This window comes from Panthera uncia, chromosome C2, assembly GCF_023721935.1.
Source record: "Panthera uncia isolate 11264 chromosome C2, Puncia_PCG_1.0, whole genome shotgun sequence".
NCBI classification, from domain to species: domain Eukaryota; kingdom Metazoa; phylum Chordata; class Mammalia; order Carnivora; family Felidae; genus Panthera; species Panthera uncia.
Genome location: NC_064810.1, coordinates 10,057,203 through 10,076,245, shown reverse-complemented (window position 1 = coordinate 10,076,245; position 19,043 = coordinate 10,057,203). Strand labels below are relative to the sequence as shown.

At 50.5% G+C, this 19,043-nt stretch overlaps 1 protein-coding gene across 2 annotated transcripts in view; it reads right to left on the bottom strand.

Annotated features, from left to right (window-relative positions):
* Positions 1-19,043, bottom strand: part of RUNX1 (RUNX family transcription factor 1) — a 106,259-nt gene that overhangs the window by 70,680 nt on the left and 16,536 nt on the right. The gene's annotated exons all lie outside the window — the stretch shown is intronic.

The window sequence follows — 19,043 nt, the reverse complement described above, 5'->3', positions numbered from 1 at the left end:
ACTCCCCAAAAACTACCAACAGCCTACTGCCTATTTGAAGACTCACCGATAATGTAAACAGTCGATTAACACGAATTTTGTATTTCAGGTATATTATACACTGTGTTCTTATCATAAAGGAAGCTAGAGAAAAGGAAATATTATTATTATTATCATTAATGTTTATTTTTTTCGAGAGGGAGAGAGAACACAGGGGAACGGGGAGGGGCGGAGAGAGGGGGGAACAGAGGATCTGAAGCGGGCTCCATGCTGACAGCAGAGAGCTTGATGTGGGGCTCGAACCCACGAACCGTGAGATCATGACCTGAGCTGAAGTCAGACGCTTAACCGACTAGGCTACCCCCGTGCCCCGAAAAGAAAATATTATTAAGAAAATCGTAAGGAAGAGAAAATATGTTTACAGTCCTGTACTGTATTTATCAAAAAAAAATCTGCATGTACATGAACCTGCATGGTTCAACCCATGTTGTCCAAGGGTCTACTGTGTAATCTTTGGCCACAGCAAGCCAGTGATTCCTAATCATGAAAAGTCCCCAGTGAACAATCCCCAAGGATCTGCATTCTGTCTACAGTGAAGCCTGCGATAAGAGGAACAATGACAAGTAACCACTGGATGCTGAAACCGGCTTCGTCCGGCCTGGCTTTGCAACCACAGTCATGGCTGACAGGCCAGGCTGCTCTCTAGGGAGGGGTGCTGAGGGGCCTAGAGCACTGGAGGAGCCCGGGAGGCCCAGCCCACAAATTTATCTTCCCATCAGCTGCTCTTCTCTCCTGGAACCCAGAGAAGATCCCTTTTGGGCTTTAGGGATTTGCCATGTTTAGGACATCGTTCAAATGTGGCCAGACGATACCCCAGATCACTTCTCCCCTTGGCATCTCCCTGAGGTAGGGGCGCGTGCAGGAGGGGCTGCTGGTCAGGCCTGGCGAGGAGGGCACGGCGATGTGGAGGCAGCACCCAGTTCAACTGCCCATCTTGGTCAAGGGAGCAAAGGCAACTAATGGCCCAGGTGGCCCGTCCACGTGGTCCTCTGAGCCCTACAGCCATCCACCTTTTGTCAAGAACCTACGAGGTGGGGAGGCACCTGGGTGGCTCAATCGGTTAAGCGCCTGACTTCAGTTCAGGTCTTGATCTCCTGGTTCGTGGGTTCGGGCCCCGCGTCGGGCTCTGTGCTGACAGCTCAGAGCCTGGAGCCTGCTTCAAGTTCTGTGTCCCCTCTCTCTCTGCCCCTCCCCTGCTCATACTCTGTCTCTCTCAAAAATAAATAAACATTAAAAAAAAAAAGACCCTACAAGAGGTATGGACCGTATTAAGACTGGATCCCACACCAGCTATTAGGACCTTCTCCCCGATGAGTCCCCCCCCCACCCCGCATTATTTCTTGCTCACTCTTCTCTCCCCCAGCTGGACTCACGACCACAGGGTTTCCACTCTGGGGTCTGTCTTCCTCCAGCCCCCTGGCCAGCCTGTCAAGGCTTCCTTGCTTTGCCCATCCCGCCCCCACCCCCCCACCGCTTCTACGTTCCTGGCTTCAAAGTCGGGCTCATGTTTCAGGCAGCCTCCCCACATCTGCCTCCGAAAGCGGTCTTCGACTTCGATGGGGACTGAACGGGTTTGCGGCTCTGAAAGCCCAAGGACAGGGATGGTGGTCCAAGACCACCGTGCCTTTCTCAGAGGAAGGTGGCAAAAGGATGAGGTGGCAGCAGGTGGCTTCAGGTAGAGGGGGATTGAGATGGAGAAAAAAAAAAAAAAAGACCTTGAGGACACAAGCAATGAGCAATGACGTGGCCCCAGGGACCCAGCAGGTCTGGGCGCATGAGGGGCCAGGCTGCTCTTCCTTCCAGAGGCTTAGATACTAGTTCATGTAACAAATGATGTGACCTTTCTGGATCTCAGTCTCCTGATCTGCAAAACAGGGAGCCCGGGGGTCGTGGGATACGCACAAGGTCACTTTCAACTCACGGTACCTTCTGAGGACGCAGCCCTCCCGGCGCCCATGTTCACATGCATGTGTGTGCGTACATGTAGCTGTGCCCCCGTGCGCCTCCCCCATCGCCTGTAGCGTCAGCATTTCAGAGTCCGTGAAAATACTGTATTACTTTCCTAGAGCTGCTGTTAACAAATTTCCACAAACCGACGGTGGGGGCGGGGGGGGGGGGAGGAGGCTTAAAACAACTGAAATTTATTGTCTCATAGTTCTAGAGGCCAGAAATCCAATATCAAGGTGTCGGCAGGGCCGTGCTCTCTCTGAAGGCTCTGGGGCAGAATCCTTCCTTCCTTGTCCCTGCTTCTGGTGCTCGCAGGCAAGCCTGGGCTTTCCTTGGCGTCCAAGTTCATCATTCAGCTTCTGCCTCTGCTGTCACGCGGCCTTTGTTCCCCTGTGTGGCTTCTGTCTCCAAATGCACTTCTCCTTATAAGGACACCAGTCATTGGAGTTAGGGCCCATCCTCTCCCGAGATGTCCTCACCTTACTTGATTACATCTGCAAAACCCCTATATCTAAGTAAGGTTGCCTTCTGAGGTTCCCCGTGAACATGAGTTTTTAGGGAACACTATACAAGCTAGTTCAAACACCGAATGTCATCAGAGTTCCAGTCTTGACATTATGACTAACAAGTTCTCTACAGGCACCTGTATATTTTACCCTCTGAAATGGTCCCACTCCTTTGGTAGCCCTAGTGAATCATCCTATCCCTTTTTTTAAACATTTATTCATTTTGGAGGGCGGGGGGAGGGGGGAACGCACATGCCTACGAGTGGGGGAGGGGTAGAGAGAGAGGGAGAGAGAATCCCAAGCAGGCTCGGCACTGTCAGTGCAGAGTCTGATGTGGGGCTTGATGTCACGAACGGTGAGATCACCACCTGAGCTGAAATCAAGAAGTTGGACGCTCAACCGGCTTAGCCACCCAGGTGCCCCATACGATCATCCCAATCTTGATTTCCTAAATGACAACGAAGAATTAGTTTTTATAATATTGGCATTTTCAGATTTGTGTAGAACTTGCAACCTTTCACGCCTTTTCCTCTATACTATTGCATTGGGTCGTCGGAATGGTCTCATGAAGTAAACAAGAGAGATTTTATTGTCCCACATCAACAGGTAGCAAAGCGAAGGCTCGGGGAAATTCCGTAACTTGCCCAAGTCACACAGCCTGTATACACAGCAGAACCCAGATCTCTCAGCTTTACACCCACTGTTCTTCACGTTGTCGTCAGGAAATCCCAAAACCCGATTTGCAAACTCAGTGCCAGCAGCACTGGGAATCCAGACTCCTGGCATACTTTCCATGCTCTACCATTGCCCCAGAAAGCGAATGTAGCCCCTGTGACTTCACTATACCCACACTGTGCTCGACAGCTAACCGTGAGCCTGGGTTATAGTTCAGAAGCAGCTTCTTACGGGGCTGAATTTGGGCTCCTGGCAGCTGAGCATTTAATGCCACCCCCCCGGGCAACCACAGACTGGCCTGCTTAATCGGGAATGAAATCCAACCAAGGTGAATACTTGTGAAATTGTTGCCCATAATTCTAACTCTATCATTTTATTTCTGCCCATCGTTTTATGTGCAGTCACGAGAAATGTGACCGTCCGTCCAGCAAGAGCCACTAGCTGGGGCGTTCTGGCCCCAGGAACGTGCTGTTCACGACGGTGGAGATATTCCGCTTCCTCCCCTCACAATGGGCTCTTGTTTATGGCTTTGAGCACCAGGACATCTGCTCATGACCTCATAGACGGAGGTAATAAGTGATGACACTTTGTTCACAGGTGTGTGTGACATTTTTCCACTCTGGGAAAACTCTGCCTCCGACTTCCTTGTGTTCCTCCGATCAGACCTGGCACCGAGCTTGGTAACTGGCGAGAGTCGGCCAGTGGGCACCCGTGACTGCCGTTCGGAGCCTTGGGGCCCCCCACGCGCTGCCCTTCACCGCCTCCCGGCCCTTCTTGGCCGGCACCTGGAGTGGTGGTAGCTGCCCCCACCAAGAGCACACGCGCTGTTAGCCGGATTCCCTCATTAGAATGACCTATGGGCCTGGTATTTGAAGTGCGTGGGTGTGGAGAGTGAAAGAGGCTGAAGTGTTTTTCCCAGCAGACTGTAGCCAGACTGGTAAGTCAGAGGAGAGCAAAGGAGAACGGACCGGCTAAATAATTGCCATCCCCAAAAGTGGCTCTGCAGGATCCAGTGCGGGCCTGGGAGGACGGTGCTGCCGTAGAGAGAGCTGATTCATTCACTTGTGTGGCCCGGAGAGACTCGAAGGTCCTCTGCATCCCTGGCTTTGGTGCCAGGAGACGAGCAGAGGCCTTGGCGCCCCGAGGTGCGCTGCTCTCGGCTCCCGAGGGGACGAGCGGTAGGCTGCAGGTGTCCTGTGTGGGGGTACACGGTGCAGCGAGTGCCCAAAGGGCGCACAGAGACCTTCCTTCTCCAGCTCACAGGGACTAATTCAAACGGCAGCCTCATCTCTGGCCAGTGGTCGGGTTCCAGGAGGAACCCGTTTAGAAGCTCGAACGCTAGGACTGAATGAGGAGGCAGGAGCTACAGGACAGGGGACGGAAGGGTCGCCTTATGCTCAAAAGCTGCAAAAGATAAGGCACTGAGTATATAATCTGGTGGACGTGGGCATACGCAGAGTGTGAGTTACAGTGTGGGCCCTGAAGCCAGAAATGCCCGTTTCTGTATCTCTGCCACATGCTAGCCGCCTGACCTTGAGCAAGTCACTTAACCTCTCTGGGGCGTCAGCTTTGTCATCCGTAAAACGGGGGCGACACCAGTCTTTCCATCTCATCGTCTCATTATGCAAGTTCAATGAAGTAACGAATCCGCACACACTAGTTTAATTATCGTTAAAGACGTGAGTAAGGTGATTCCACGAAGACGGAGGTGGGGGCGATCCGGGGAGGAGGAGCTGGTGACGAGGCACGTCGAGGTCTGATGGGGCAGGTGGGTGCCGGGCAGGGGGCACCCTTGAAGCTCCACCAGGCCCTCCCTGTTTTCCCTAGGAGTCCCAGCAAACGGAGGCAGAGCACAGAGGGCAGCAGACAGGACAGCGGCCCGAGCCCCGCGGACACGTCAGGAAAACTGCACGTTCAACTGGAATGTCAAGTTCACTCCTGCCCCGCCAGCTGGCGGTCTTTGTGAGGCACAACTGTGGCTGGCTGATCCGCCCTATAAACACGCTGGGCCAAATGCTCCCCAGCGACCATGTGTCGCCCCCCTCGACGCCAGCGTCGAGTTCATCCGAGTGCCAGGACAAAACACTAACTGCTTTATTTAGTCGGGAAGAAGGTCACGGGTGAGTCTTCCCCGACGCTTTCAGGCGGCCCCACGTTTCCAGGCCTCGGGCTGCTGACCTCTGACAGCCACCTGTGGTCTAATAAAGCCACAGCTGGGCAGTTCCTTGTGGCCCCAGCACAGACTCCGATTCCTCACCGCATCTGAGAAGTAGTCAAACCTCAGGACTGCTCCCCAAGGGGCCGAGGGCGGGGAGGGGAAGACAGGGCGTAAAGGCCACTCGAAATCGTTCCTCGCCCACGAGCGGAATAGCAGACGCAGAAGCTGGGGCCCTGTCACATCACGGCAGTGTCCTCCTATGCCAACGGTGTCAGGGGCAGCTCTCTCAGTCCTGTCCCGTTGTGACTGTCCCTCCCTGGGTTTGGTTCGTGGGTATAGCCCATCTGCCTGCATTGGCTCCTCGGCTGCTGGGCTGTGTTTCTGTCACTCTCCTTGGGGTAGGTTTGGACCTGAGACTCTTCTCCTTTTGGGGCAGTTTCGCTGGGATGTGAAACTTACCCTTTGTCACGCAAGGGAAGGCTGTCCGCACAGAGGGCCGTCGGCCGTGGGGGCCCGAAGGGGCAGGGGGCCGCGGGGACACACCGTCATGACATCTTTCACTTGCGTGGGCATCTCTGCGGGAAAACCGGCTGTGCTCACGAACTTTAAACACTTAAGAGCGCAAGTAAAGAACAGTCAAACGAAGGGAGAAAAAAATGCAGCTTTGGAAAGCAAGAAAAGCCCGTGAAGGCTCAGGTTTTGCTCTTTGCAAATTCTGGAAATCCCAACAGATTCTGAAATGTTGCAGGAAGAGTTCTCCTTTTACTGTAGAGATTGTGCCGGGTCTCCTTTTCATGAAGGATCACTAAGTATTAAAATTAATGCACCCTCAGATTCCAGGGGAAATCTGAACTGGGGGTATTTTTCACAAAGCACTTTTTTTTTTTTTTTTTTTTTTTTGAGAGAGAGCAAGCGAACAAGCGGGGGAAGTGGGGCAGAGAGAGAGGGAAAGAGAGTATCCCAAGCAGGTTCCACACCCTGCCGGACGCGGGGTTCCATCTCATGACCACGTGATCATGACCTGAACTGAAATCAAGAGTCTAATGCTCAACCGACTGAGCCACTCAGGTGCCGCACATTAAGCATTTTTAGAAGATGCTTATTTATTTATTTTAAGAGACAGAGAGAGAGAGAGCATGCATGCAAGTTGGGGGAGACCCAGAGAGAGAGAGAGAGAGAGAGAGAGAGAGAGAGAATCCCAAGCAGGCTCTCCACCCATCCCAGTGTGGGGTTTGATCTCACAAACCATGAAATCATGACCTGAGCCATAATCAAGAGTCAGACGCTCAACCAGCTGAGCCACCCAGGCGCCCTCTACACACAAAGCATTTTTAATTTACATTTCTTACGTTTTCCACTGGAACAGCCGAACAGCCAGAGTTCATGCTTTTGCTCTCACCCATTTCCTCATCTAAACACCACTATTTTTGACAGGGGAGCTGTCAAACGATTTACATGAGGATTTCTGGATAGGGTACAAATCCTTCAAGTCGCACAGAATTTCCTACTTTCTCTAAATTGAACTGAAATGAAGACGTCCGTGTGTATCCACATGCAGGCAAAGGGCCCTGTGTGTTTGCAGATGTGTTGATCTAAGGTAAGGGTACCTGCATCCACATGGGCAGAATGCAGACGGGGGGCCCATGCTGCTGGTGCCCCCCCCAAAGTCTCCTGACATGGACTTTGAACACAGAACTCAGTTTTCCATAAAAAACAGCATTTTGGGGGGGGGGGGGGGGAGGGACGGATTGTTTGAAAAAAAGGATTGTTTTACGTACAGAAAGCCGAAAACGTGCAGAGCATTTTCTCTGGAAATCTCCTCTGGAAGTCGAGGACAGGGGCAGCATTTTACTCATCTTTGTGTCTTGTTCCGAGGCAATAAAAAAAGGTTCGATCACTGGATCAGTGAATTATCCCATAAACTTTCAATCTGACAGTCGGTTCTTTACGGCGTCCGATTTCACTTTGAAGGCGTGGCTTTCCTTTCTCGTGGCACCGGTGTGAGCTCGGCCTGACCAGGGGCATGGATGGGCAAGCCTTCTTCTTCCTGGAGAATATCTACCCAACCCCAAGGCGCCACGACACTCACGTGACTCTGCATTCCTTTCCCCGGATTTCACGGTCCCTCCACGATCTTCCCTTTTCTTTTGGTGTCACGGTTCCTGGGCATCTTGGTGGAGGAATCAAGTTTTAATCCTTTTAGCCCAAACACTTCTAAGACCCTGAACTGCGGCCGGGGGAGCCCTCTGGTTGGTGACCCAAGTCCCCCAGGGGAAATCGAGCCAGAGGCTTACATTGTGGGCAGGTGATCAAAGTAGCCTCGTCCTAGCCCTGACTCTGATAGTGTGATGGCCGGCTGCCTCAAGGATACAGCCCAACCCCTCACGACGCTTCAGCAGAGACCCAGGAGTGGACATTTAGAAGGGAAGGCAGCGCTGGGGTCCTCCGTTCTGCCTCCAGCCTTTCAGACCCCACAGCGGCTGCTTCCGGGAAGGCAGGTGGTGTGGCGGCTGAAAGAAGGGAGAAGCTCCAGGCAGGACTGGGGGTGTGGCAGGCAGGGCCCGGCAGGAGCGGACTCTGGGGACAACGACATTCACCAAATAGGATATCTACAAACTGGGTATGCACACGTCCAAGGCTGCCTGCGGGCAGAAATGGCAGTTTTCGGTCTCGAAGGCCCCAAGCCTCCTTTCCCTTTCTACATCTGCAAGCTGCCTATCTTTCTGCACTTTGTATCTGCTGATGTCAAGTCCCTGCCTAAAAGCATGTGGGCGGTTCTCCCTTTCCCTGGGACCAGGCCCAATTCCCAGTGTGGAAGGAGGTCCAGGCCTTGAGCCGCTCTCTGGGTCTCCTCCTCCTCCAAAGCCCTCCCCAGATGGCCACTGGAGCATCTTCTGGCTCCTCCACGGGCAGGTGTTCTTGCCCGCCCTGTTTTCTCTGCTCGGACACTCTTCTTGGTGCCTTCACCTGACATCCTGAAATGTCTCAACGGAGACGGCAGTTTGTCCGGGAAGACAAACTTCACTAGGTTCTGCGCGACTGCTCATCTGCTTGACTGCTGGCCCCTCGCCAGCTCCCAAAGGCTGTGGCTTCTCTTTGGCTGATCTTTGTATCTCCAGTGGGGACCCAGTGCCTGGAACACAGTAGGTGCACAATGCATATCTGGTGAATGGATGAATGGATGAATGGGGGAATGAACGAAGTGCCCTCGTTAAATGACCTCCGGGCGTGGGGGTGAAGTCTCAGAAAAAAGCGACGGACCCTCTACTTCCCGCACTGGAAGCGTCCGAAGCCTGTGCGAGACTTACCAATTAAAACCGAGAACACAAGGTCCACCCCATGTCAAAAAATCCAGCCAATGTCTGGAACGATTATACTACTGTTACTGTATTTACTTATGAATGTTTGTGAAACTCCCGCTGTGTCTCAGGCACTCTCGTTTTATGAGGTTCTTAGAAGGATAAAGGAATTCCTCGCATCCAGAAGCAAGAGTGGAAAACAGCCTCCTTCCTAAGTGTCTGATTCAGGGACTCACGTGCCGACCTGCTCTTTTCCCACCTCCCTCCGTGCTTCTCACGGCAGAGGGAAGGACATGCCCGGGGAAGCGGGATCTCTTCTTCCTGAGTCCTGCCACACCCACATCATCTTGTTCCCGTCCTCCGGACACCCTTCGAGGCGCGCGTGAGAGGCACAGCCACGCCCACTGTACAGATGGGGAGACTGAGGCCAGCACATCTTAGCGAGCCCCGCAGGCCTCGGACCACGCCGCGCTACCTCCCGTGGACCCACAGAATCACGGCGAACAGGCGTGTGGGTTCTAGGTTGCCCCTGTAAGTCAGAGGCACACTGACTGGGAAGCAATCGCTTCGGTGTAATGCAGAGCCCGTGGATTTGGACAGAACGTGAGGCGACAGTATGTAGTAGGATACTTTGCCAAGCAATAGCCAGATTAGTTAATTCTCCATTTATAGATGGCCAAAAGAAAGTGCACGAACGTTCGCTTGCAGTTTCTAAAAATGCTGTGAAACAACCTTAAAATGGCTCCCAGGGGAACAGCCAGCGTGTCCTTAAGTACGGTCCAAGTCCAAGGCAAGCGCCATGGTACTAAACTCCCCAAACCTGGGTGGAGTCAGCAATTACCGTGCAGGAAGAATGTGACGCTCCTGGGTGCCAGCCTGTGGAGCCCAGCGACAGGACAAAGGGATTATTCTGCTTCATCGTGAAAATGCAGTGTTTATTGTTAAAATACGGTGGGGAATTAAAGGGGCATGTATGAATCCTAAACATTTGCATGCCACTAACGTTTGCACAAAAGACGTGCAATGGCTAAGTTGGGAGAACTTCTTCTCCCATGAAAAACGTGCCTCAAATTACAGTGCATATTTAATGTCGCCTCTGCCACCGCTCATCTGAGATCTCGGGGCCCGCTGCGTATAACTCTTTCGCGACCCGAGACCTCCACGCGGCCGGCGAGCAAGGGCAAGGGTTGATGTCCCTCCTGGAAAACTCGTCCACTTGGATAAACCACACAGCAGGTCCCCGTGGCTGTCGTTTGTTACGAGCTCACAGTTTCCATCATCTGCTCTGCAGAGTTCCTGTCACTGAAGCACATCTACCATGCGAGGCAGTGAGTGACTCCTGTCGCGTGTCCCTTGTGTCAGGACATCCTCCCTGCACCCACCCCCGCTGCCAAGGACGGAGCCAGAATCAGGCTCAGAAAGGTCAAGTGACTTGCCCACGGACGCACAGCTCCGTGCCAGCATTCTGCACCCGGGGCGATCCCCGCCCCTCCCACCCCCGCCCCCAGTGGCACTTGGTGACACGTGCACACATTTGTGGCTGTCACAGTTGGGAAGGGAGCTGCTACCGGCTACCGGGGCGAGGCCAGGGATACTGCTAACCATCCGACAACACCCAGGGCAGCCCCACAATAATGAAAACTCAGCCCTAGAAGTTGATAGTATTGAGGGTGAGACACCTTCCTCAGCCGAGAATCCAGAAAAGTCCATGCACTAGCCACGAGGCTGTACTTCCCGAAGAGTCCGGGAGCCGTCACTCGCCGGAAGACGTTTAATGAGACTCCGCTCTGTGCCAGGCACTGAGGATACCACACGGTGCTTTTCTAGTGCAGGCTCAGATCTTTCAGGTTTTTGAAAATTCTTGGGGGTCCACCTCTTGGGAGCGCCAGGCACATCCTCCCGTCTTTTTCGTGGTGCTTGGGTCTCGGTTACCCCCGCAGTGTCCCCGTGCATGCCACAGCTGTTCTTGAGCTCTTTCCCCGGCGACCTTCACTCCAAGCACATGGGCTCGGCACGGCCCCAGCGCAGATGCTGCCCGTGAACTCCCATTTCGGCAGCCAGCTATCTCTAATTATTTGACATGCCACAGATCTCCACGCTGAATCTGGGGGATGGTTGCTTAACTGGGGGGAGCCTAAAGGGGAGCATCCGTGGGGCAGGAAAGGTAGGAGTGGGGGTTTCCACACAGGGCTTAAGCAAGCCAACGGAAACCAGGGAAAGCACTCCCAGCAAAATTTCTTTGAGAAATTCAGCCTGCAGCCGACGCGACCTTGATGCAGTAAGAACCCCTTCAGATGTGTTTCAAATCATCTTACCCTGAATCTCAGGATGGGAAACAAGTGAGAGCAGAACTAATGTTGGGGCAGGTGGGAGAAAGTTCTGGAAGAGACCCACCTGTCTGTCTGTGGTACCTGGGAACCCAGGGCCATGTCAGAGACGGCCAGCAGATTGGGCCCCTTCTCTGCTCCTTTACGTGTTTCCTCCGTTTTTGTTTTTGTTTTTTTTTTCTTTCCCAAGGTGTGCAGACCAAGCCCTTTCTGGTGTCTGTCAGTGATGCATTCCAGGACTTTGCTTTCAGCACTTTTTAGTTCAAGGGGACCCTGGCCGTTCACACCGATTCATGTTCCCAGAGTGGTGGATCGGTGGTCCCGGACTGCAGCACTGTGCGGGTGGGGGTGCTGAGCGCTGAGAAGCCAGCACGGTACTTTCACTGGTTCCCAGTCCCTACACCTGTGGGACACTCCTGAGGGACCGGCTGCAGTATGGGGACTCTTCCAGGAAGAGCTTCTCCTGCCATGCGGCCCCGCACGCAGCCACTCCTGGCCTCCACACGTCCCCCTGCCGCCCGGGGACGTTCATGTTCGGAGATGGGGCCGATGTATGCACCTAGAACACCCGTAGGTTTTCATTTTTAAAATAAGACTTTACTATTCAGTGATGTTTCCTAATTTTATTTTTTTTTTATTCTCTGTGAGCTTTTGAATGTAAGCTTGTCATGTATTTTGGGGAGAGGCAGAAAGTGTTGGGGGTAGGGGGGGAAGGGAGACATTTTGCCACTTCTCATGAATGAGTGTGGCGCTGGAGGAGCGTTCTCAGTCTCAGCGCTACTGACGTTTCAGACGCGTGACTCCATTGCCAGTGTGTGTGTGTGTGTGGGGGGGGGGGGGGTGGGGGGGGGGGGGGTGGGGGGGCGGGTTAGCCTGTGCACCGCAGGGTGTGGGGCCCCATCCCTGGCTTCCACCCACTAGAGGTTACCAGCACATCCCCGTGCCAGTGGCGACAGCCAAAAATGTCTCCAGTTGCTACCGAGTGTCCCATGGGGGTCAAAATCACCCCAGCTGGGAACGACTGAGTGAGCCCATCATCAAAATGGATAAGCAGAAAGACGGAGAAAATACCGACTGTGGCCTGCCCTGAGGTTTCCAAAGGCATGACGAAGACAGAGCACCTGGAAAGACCCAGCAGTGTAGGCACTGGAGGTGCACCACTCAAAGGGGCAGCCAGAGCCGTATCATGGGATGAGTTTAGATCGGCTTCTCATTAATTACAAATAAATAGGGCGCCTGGGTGGCTCAGGCGGCTAAGCATCCGACTTCGGCTCAGGTCATGATCTCACGGCTCGCGGGTTCAAGCCCCACGTCGGGCTCGGCGCTGACGGCTCGGAGCCTGGAGCCTGCCTCGGATTCTGTGTCTCCCTCTCTCTCTCTCTCTCTCTGCCCCTTCCCTGCTGGCTCTCTGTCTCTCTCTCTCAAAAATAAATAAACATTAAAGAATCAAAAACATTAGAAGTAAATAGATACTGACTATACTCCATACAATAATTTCAAGTAGAATGAAGGAAAAACAACCGTAAAGACCCAAAACCAGTGCCTTGAGCGAGCTGGAATGTTTCCACCTCCCAGCAGGCCCATCCCTCGTCGCCTCGTCTGCCGAGATCTGATAAGCACACAGATCACCAGCTGAGCTCAAACGCCCATACTCCTGTGCAGTGCCTTCGAGCGAGCCAAGGAAAGTCTCCTTTGTTTGCATAAGGTGACTCAGTTAGGGCCACACAGCACCCTGAGAATGCCCGCCAGCACTCCCATTAACCAGACCCAGGAGTTTCTTTGGGTCAGGAGGCTGCGGGAGGTGGAACTGTCTACGGCTGACGCCACCCACACATCCTTAATGACGGTCTGAAATCTCGAGGTAAAAGCAGGGATTCATCTAAGTTGAAAAATCAACAGGAAATTTACTTCCATCTTCTTTGAGAAGAACACAGTTTAAGTAGCTTCTAGACGCACGCTTCCACACCAAGGACATCGCAAGACACCCGTTCTGGCTCCAGCAGCTGAGAAAGGCCAAGAGCCTCTCCAAGAAGGATGTTGGGATCACTTCGTGACTTACGGGTCCTCGACCCCTGGAAACCCTCACTAGAGGAAGTTCTCCGACAACACGTGGAGCTCCTGCGTGGCATCTGTGCCCGACAGAGGCTGGGGACACGCTCGAGTCCCAGATGAGCACGGGGCAAAGCGCACGCCACGGGGAGCTCCGTCCGGAACACAGACCGAACATACCTCTGCCGAGCGAGGGACTCGCATCAGAACTGCTGTGGTGATGGGGGCCAGGCGTTGCCTGAAGCCCAACTCATGTGTGTATGTGAAAATGTTTTTCTTTTTTTGGTTTCTTTATTTTCGAGAGAGAGCGCAGGTGGGGAAGGGGCAGAGAGAGAGGGGACAGAAGATCTGAAGCAGGCTCTGCACCGTCAGCAGTGAGCCCGATGCAGGGCTCAACTCAAGAGCCGTGAGATCGTGACCTCCACCGACTGAGCCACCGACAGGTGCCCCTACAAAAATACACATCTTGAAGAGCCGCGATATGTCCCCCACTCCCCGACAGTGAGTCGGCACATTTGGAAGTATTCACAGGCAACTCATTCAATCTACGCTGCTCACTTATTAATTTTTGGTAATCGCATCCTTTAGCATGCGTGTAGTGCCAAAGATAATTTGGTCCAAGAAGGCTTTTCGGTGGGGCTACATGGGCACACGCACGCACGCACACACACGCACACACTGACTGAAAGCCCAACAGATCCTTCAAAAACACATAACCTCTTCATACTGACAGGACGTGACTGTTTATAAACACCCCCCGAGTGATCCGAACTCATTTTATAATCATCAACAGAAAGCAAACAGTCAGACAGTATATTCTCTCTCTTTTCCGACAAGTAATTTTTCTTTTTCAAAAGAAAATAATAACACAGAACATGCTCTTCCCTCACCAATCTTCTCCACCCTCTCTTGCCCCTCGCCAACCGGCACAGAAAGAAAATACAAAACTGATTTATTAGAACCAGAGCAGCGTCGTGGCCGTTGGCCGGACCGCTGTTTATGTCTATAATGCCTGCCGCTGAAACAGGAAGCTCTAAAAATCATTCAACCATTATTTGTCTCGGAGGCGCTTGCTGATTGAGAGTCCCCTGTCCCCACCAAAAAGAACTGCCTGGGCCGAACGCAAGCTGGCTGGCACGGAAGGGGTGGAGGGCGGGTGCGGTCCAGCGTCTGCCCACCAGCTCTGAAATACTGCTCGGGCCACTCACTTCAATTTCAAAAAACCGTCTGACCCTATCAGCAACGTCTGGCACTTTGTAACACCAGCAAGAAAACCATGAAGAGATGAATTCTGAAACTCTGTGCTCGAGGCATAAGCAGTTTCCAAGAGGGCTTTTCTCCTTGGTCCCTGCCACGTCTTAACAGGACAAGGACCACCAGTGGTGATAGTGGTGGGGGTGCTGATGGGAGGGTGGGGGAAGGAAGGGAGCAACCGGCTTTAAGAAAGTGTTGCTACCCCTTTTATTGGCAAATGTGAAACAGAATGAGAAAGCTGACCTCTAAAGCTGAATTTTAGGGGCGCCTGGGTGGCTCAGCGGGGTAAGTGTCTGACTCTTGGCTTCGGCTCAGGTCGTGATCTCACAGGTCGTGAGTCGGAGCCCCACATCGGGCTCTGCGCTGACGGTGCAGAGCCTGTTTGGGATTCTCTGTCTCTCCCTCTCTCTCTGCCCCTCCCCTGCTCGTGCTCTCTCTCAAAATAAATAAGTAGACTTAAAAAAATTTAAAGAAAGAAAAGATGGATTCTACATCAGATCATGGACACGAACCTGTCGTCTAAAGGAATTATTTTCTAGGGCTTTGCAGGGCTTGGTGTATCAGAAGTTAAGTCTTTTTTTTTTTTTTAATCCATATTTGCCCACATTGAAGTCTGAGAGCAGATTTCAGTGTGTGTACATGTATATATATGCTCATACACATATTCAATATATATATATACTAAACATATATATACTAAGTATGAATATAAATATATATAATATATAATTTTTAAATGTAAATCAATAGCAACTGAGAAAAAAAGGGGAGAATGGGAGAGTTGATTTGAATACACCTCGTGTCTTTTTTTATATTTTCTCCAGGAGATCTGATTACCAGCTTATTATCTTGAATGTTACCCATGGAACAACTCTGGGGTTGTCAGATAAATTTTTCCTACCCCTCTTAGAGGACTCTGTAATGCAAGGGAGAATGACTTGTGTCCTATGAAAATATTGTGAATCATTCAGACCATTTCTTTCTCCATAAAGATGCCTCTCTTTTCGGTCAGGATATCAGGACAGTTTATCCTCTCCTAAAGGTGCCTTCCTTTCATTCACGTCAACCGCAGTCTTTCATTCATCTGAACGCAACCTCCTCATACTGTTCTCCAAATAATGTAAAATAACTTAAGAATGGAAGTGCCTTACGTAACAAACATTACATAAATACGCAGTAACTCAGATGGTGACAGGGTAAATATTCTGCCTGGGAAGACATCCAGAGCAAGAACATAATGAAGGAATTTCATTTTATAAAAGCATTGGGAAGGGGTAACCATTTTGAAAGTGGAGACTTAAGTTGCCAGGGAGGTCAACATACACATAAATTCCTCCAAGAAATTAAACCCCGTTCTAACAGCCCAGAGAACTGGGGACCTCATGGGGGCTGAGCATGGAATCCACACTGCAGGGGTGTGGGGGAGTCCAGGCATTCACTGAGATGAGGCTCTGACAAAACGGGCCCCTTCCCCTTTCGAGGGACAGCACGTGTGCATACCTGATGGCCTTCAAAAGGTTTGGACCAGCAGTTCGAATGGGATCTATTTTCCTAATTATACAAAGCAGGTCCCGGCGATAATAAAAACAGGTGTTACCAAAACACACAGGGTGCAAGAAGAATGCCTTGTCTGTTCACTTATTTATATGCCAGTTATCTACTGTGTGCAGCACCGTGCTAGGCTGGCCCTCCAAGGCAAGTTTCAAATTCACAGATTCTTGGCTTGGGCCGGGGCGGTCCATGGCTCCCCAGAAGGTGACCACAAATGAGCCTCAGCAGTCCTGGAAAACGAAACTGTGCAGGGGAAACTCCGCGTGTAAGCGCATATGTGTATATTTTTTCCCTTGGGAGAAGGCTTCCAAGGGATTTTCAAAACTTTCTGTGATGTTCCCAAAAGATTAAAAATCACACTCTTAGAAGTTAGAAGGAAATTTACACTGGATTCTCTTCCCTCGTTTATGATGTGGTTCATGATAGGGTCTGGTAGATTTCCTCTTTGGTTCTAAAATGAATTCACTAAAGCCGGTATTCCCTGATTGATCGATTTCTTTCCAACTGACTATGTACTCCAACGGGGACGGAAGCACTCACAGATCTCATTGCTAAAATTTCTTAAATGTCTCTCAGCTGCAGCCACGCTATGCTTTCCTGTAGCTGCAAATGTCAGTGATACCTGCCTCAACTGCCCATGTAAACTGATGGAAGCGACTGTTAATTCACCTCGCCACAGAGAACCTCTTTTGACCCTGAACTTCGATTTTCCGGAGGTGAGGGACGGTCCCAGAACTTGTGGTTAAGTGAAAGGTTCTGAACAACAACCTGTGTGCTCTGCATAACCTCTCCTCCCCTGGGAGCTGTTAACTCTTCTTCCATTGTAAAGGAAGAGTCCATTTCTATGGAGACACCAAATCGAAGGGAGAAACTCCCAAAAGGGAAGTATACCCTGAACGAGATTTAAACTGGCAAGGAGCAAAAGGAGGGAAGGGGAAAAAGAAAGACGGTTCAGACTGCTGAAGCCTTCACCAATATTTTTTAGGGGCCAGTGTTGTCAGCAAGGCCTTAAAAGCCGGAAGGGCAGGTTTCCCCAGTTGCACTGAACTTGAGGTTAGACGTTGTGTGATCCTGGATATGAGCCAGCACCCAGACAGATCAGTTTTGTCGAACAGAGAAAAACCCTTCCACGTCCAACCTCTGGCGATTTCTGCGAGGTTTTCCAATCTGCATGGACTGGCAGCTGGTAAAAAGAAAAGGGAGTTTCTTTCTCTACCCTTCGTTTGGAGCTGAGCACCAAGCCCTTTTGAGAATCCATCGGATCTGTGCTGTTTGACAGAATGCGAAACTGGCACAGAAATGTTTGGACGAGCCAATAGCCAGGACCTTCTCGGCCACTGTGGTGTGTTGATGCCAATGACGTGTTTTCAGGCACATTTTCAAAACCAGAAAATGAAACAGTAAATAGCCTGAAGATCGCCTAAGAAAACGTAATGACACTTTTAAAGGACAAGATTCAGTGAGGAAGATTAAGGCTAATTGTCAAAATTAGTAGAATCATCTGCTCTCTTCGTAATGGGAAGCAAATTACAAAAAAAAAAAAAAAAAAAGATCTGGCAGGCTTCGATGTTGACACTTCCACTCGAGAGAGTAAAATCGAGTTGTATTTTATAACTATGGAGAGACATAAGGACACAGAGTCAAATGGGGCCTTTTGACAGCCCGTTTTGTTTTGTAGTACTGACTAAAAAAAACCCAAAAAACACAAGCACACAAATAACTCAAGACCAACAATCTACAGGATAACCATAATTGGGTCAAATGTGTAATTAGGGCTCCTATATTTTGGATTGCTTATTATCTCGCAGGGGAAGCGGAGCCCATTCCAAACAGATATTGTCCCTTTATGGCATTTTAATCGATTTTCTTGTTCCAGGTTATCAGAAGACAGCCCGGCCTTGGGTCCCCTTATTTTACTCTTTGGGTTTTATGCAAACTCGAGGGCATTCTGGCACGAATCAGGCAGCCAAGTGCAAACAATCCACACCTTGGGGAAACAGTTCACTGTTCCCCAGGTAAACACGATCACCTATTAGTCACCCACTCAAAACAGAAATGGCCAATGGGGGACAAGAGACCAGCCCTCGATGCCAGAAAAGGAAGCATGCTGCTTTCAAAATCTCATTCTTCATGAGCACCGACTAACTGCATACTGCCTCAAAGCCACTACAGCACTGCTTGTGGGGAAATGTCACCGGCACGATCCGTTCAAGTTTCCCACACTTGTATAACCCAAACCCAACACGCAGACCCCCATAGACGCGCGCTACGATAACGGGACCTTCTCTGGGAATGCGGTGCAGTGAGACTCGGCCATCGTTCCTGATAACGCACATCCACAAGAACTGAAGTGAGATGGCGAGCGAGGCTGGCAGGCAGGCAGGCCCCAGACAATAGATAGGGCCTTTGTGTTTTATTGGCTTCTCACCTACTCGGCCAGCCACTCATCTGAAGCCTTCGAGATGTTTTCTAAACACACATCTCTGAATCATAATGTGAATTCCATTTACTGAAAGGCGGGGACTTTTAATATAACAAGTGAACCCATTTAATGACTTTATGCTTTTATACATTACAGCATCTCTCATGCTTTCCATAAGTGGATATAATTTTCTTTGCATTACCCTATTATTAACATAGTATTATGAACATATGTATTCAATCATGTTATCTCTTTTTTTTTCTTTCTTTCTCAACCTAGGATGCTATTTGAAAAATGCTCTGGACGGCTAAGATAGCAAAAATGATTGCCCCCAAAAGCAACACACCTTTACCCCTTCCCCTCTTTGACTAGTCAAACACAGAGTTTCTTATATTTTGCAATGCCTTTATAAAGAGTAACGATTACTCTTATGTTTAAATGTCCACTGGTTATACTTTAATCTTTTTTTTAAATACAAGAGTCATCTACTGTTGTTCAGGCCCTTGTCGTGACTTTTATTATATTCGAAACAACTTGTATGCATTAGGTTATTCATTACTATATTGTGAAAAGGAGATTTTCAAAACAAACTCTCCTTCCTCTTCAATTAAACTTCTAGTACTTATTGCTATTTATAAAATATGACTTCAGTTCCCACAATGCAGAGAAAACACAATATTTGAAAATAATTGGAAACCAGAGGGGTTTACGGGCCAAAATTCCTCTTTCTGCTCTAATACTTCAGTAATGGGCACAGAAAAACAAAACACACAGAACAGTTCCTTTGGGTAATCCAGTCTTTAACACATTAGCACG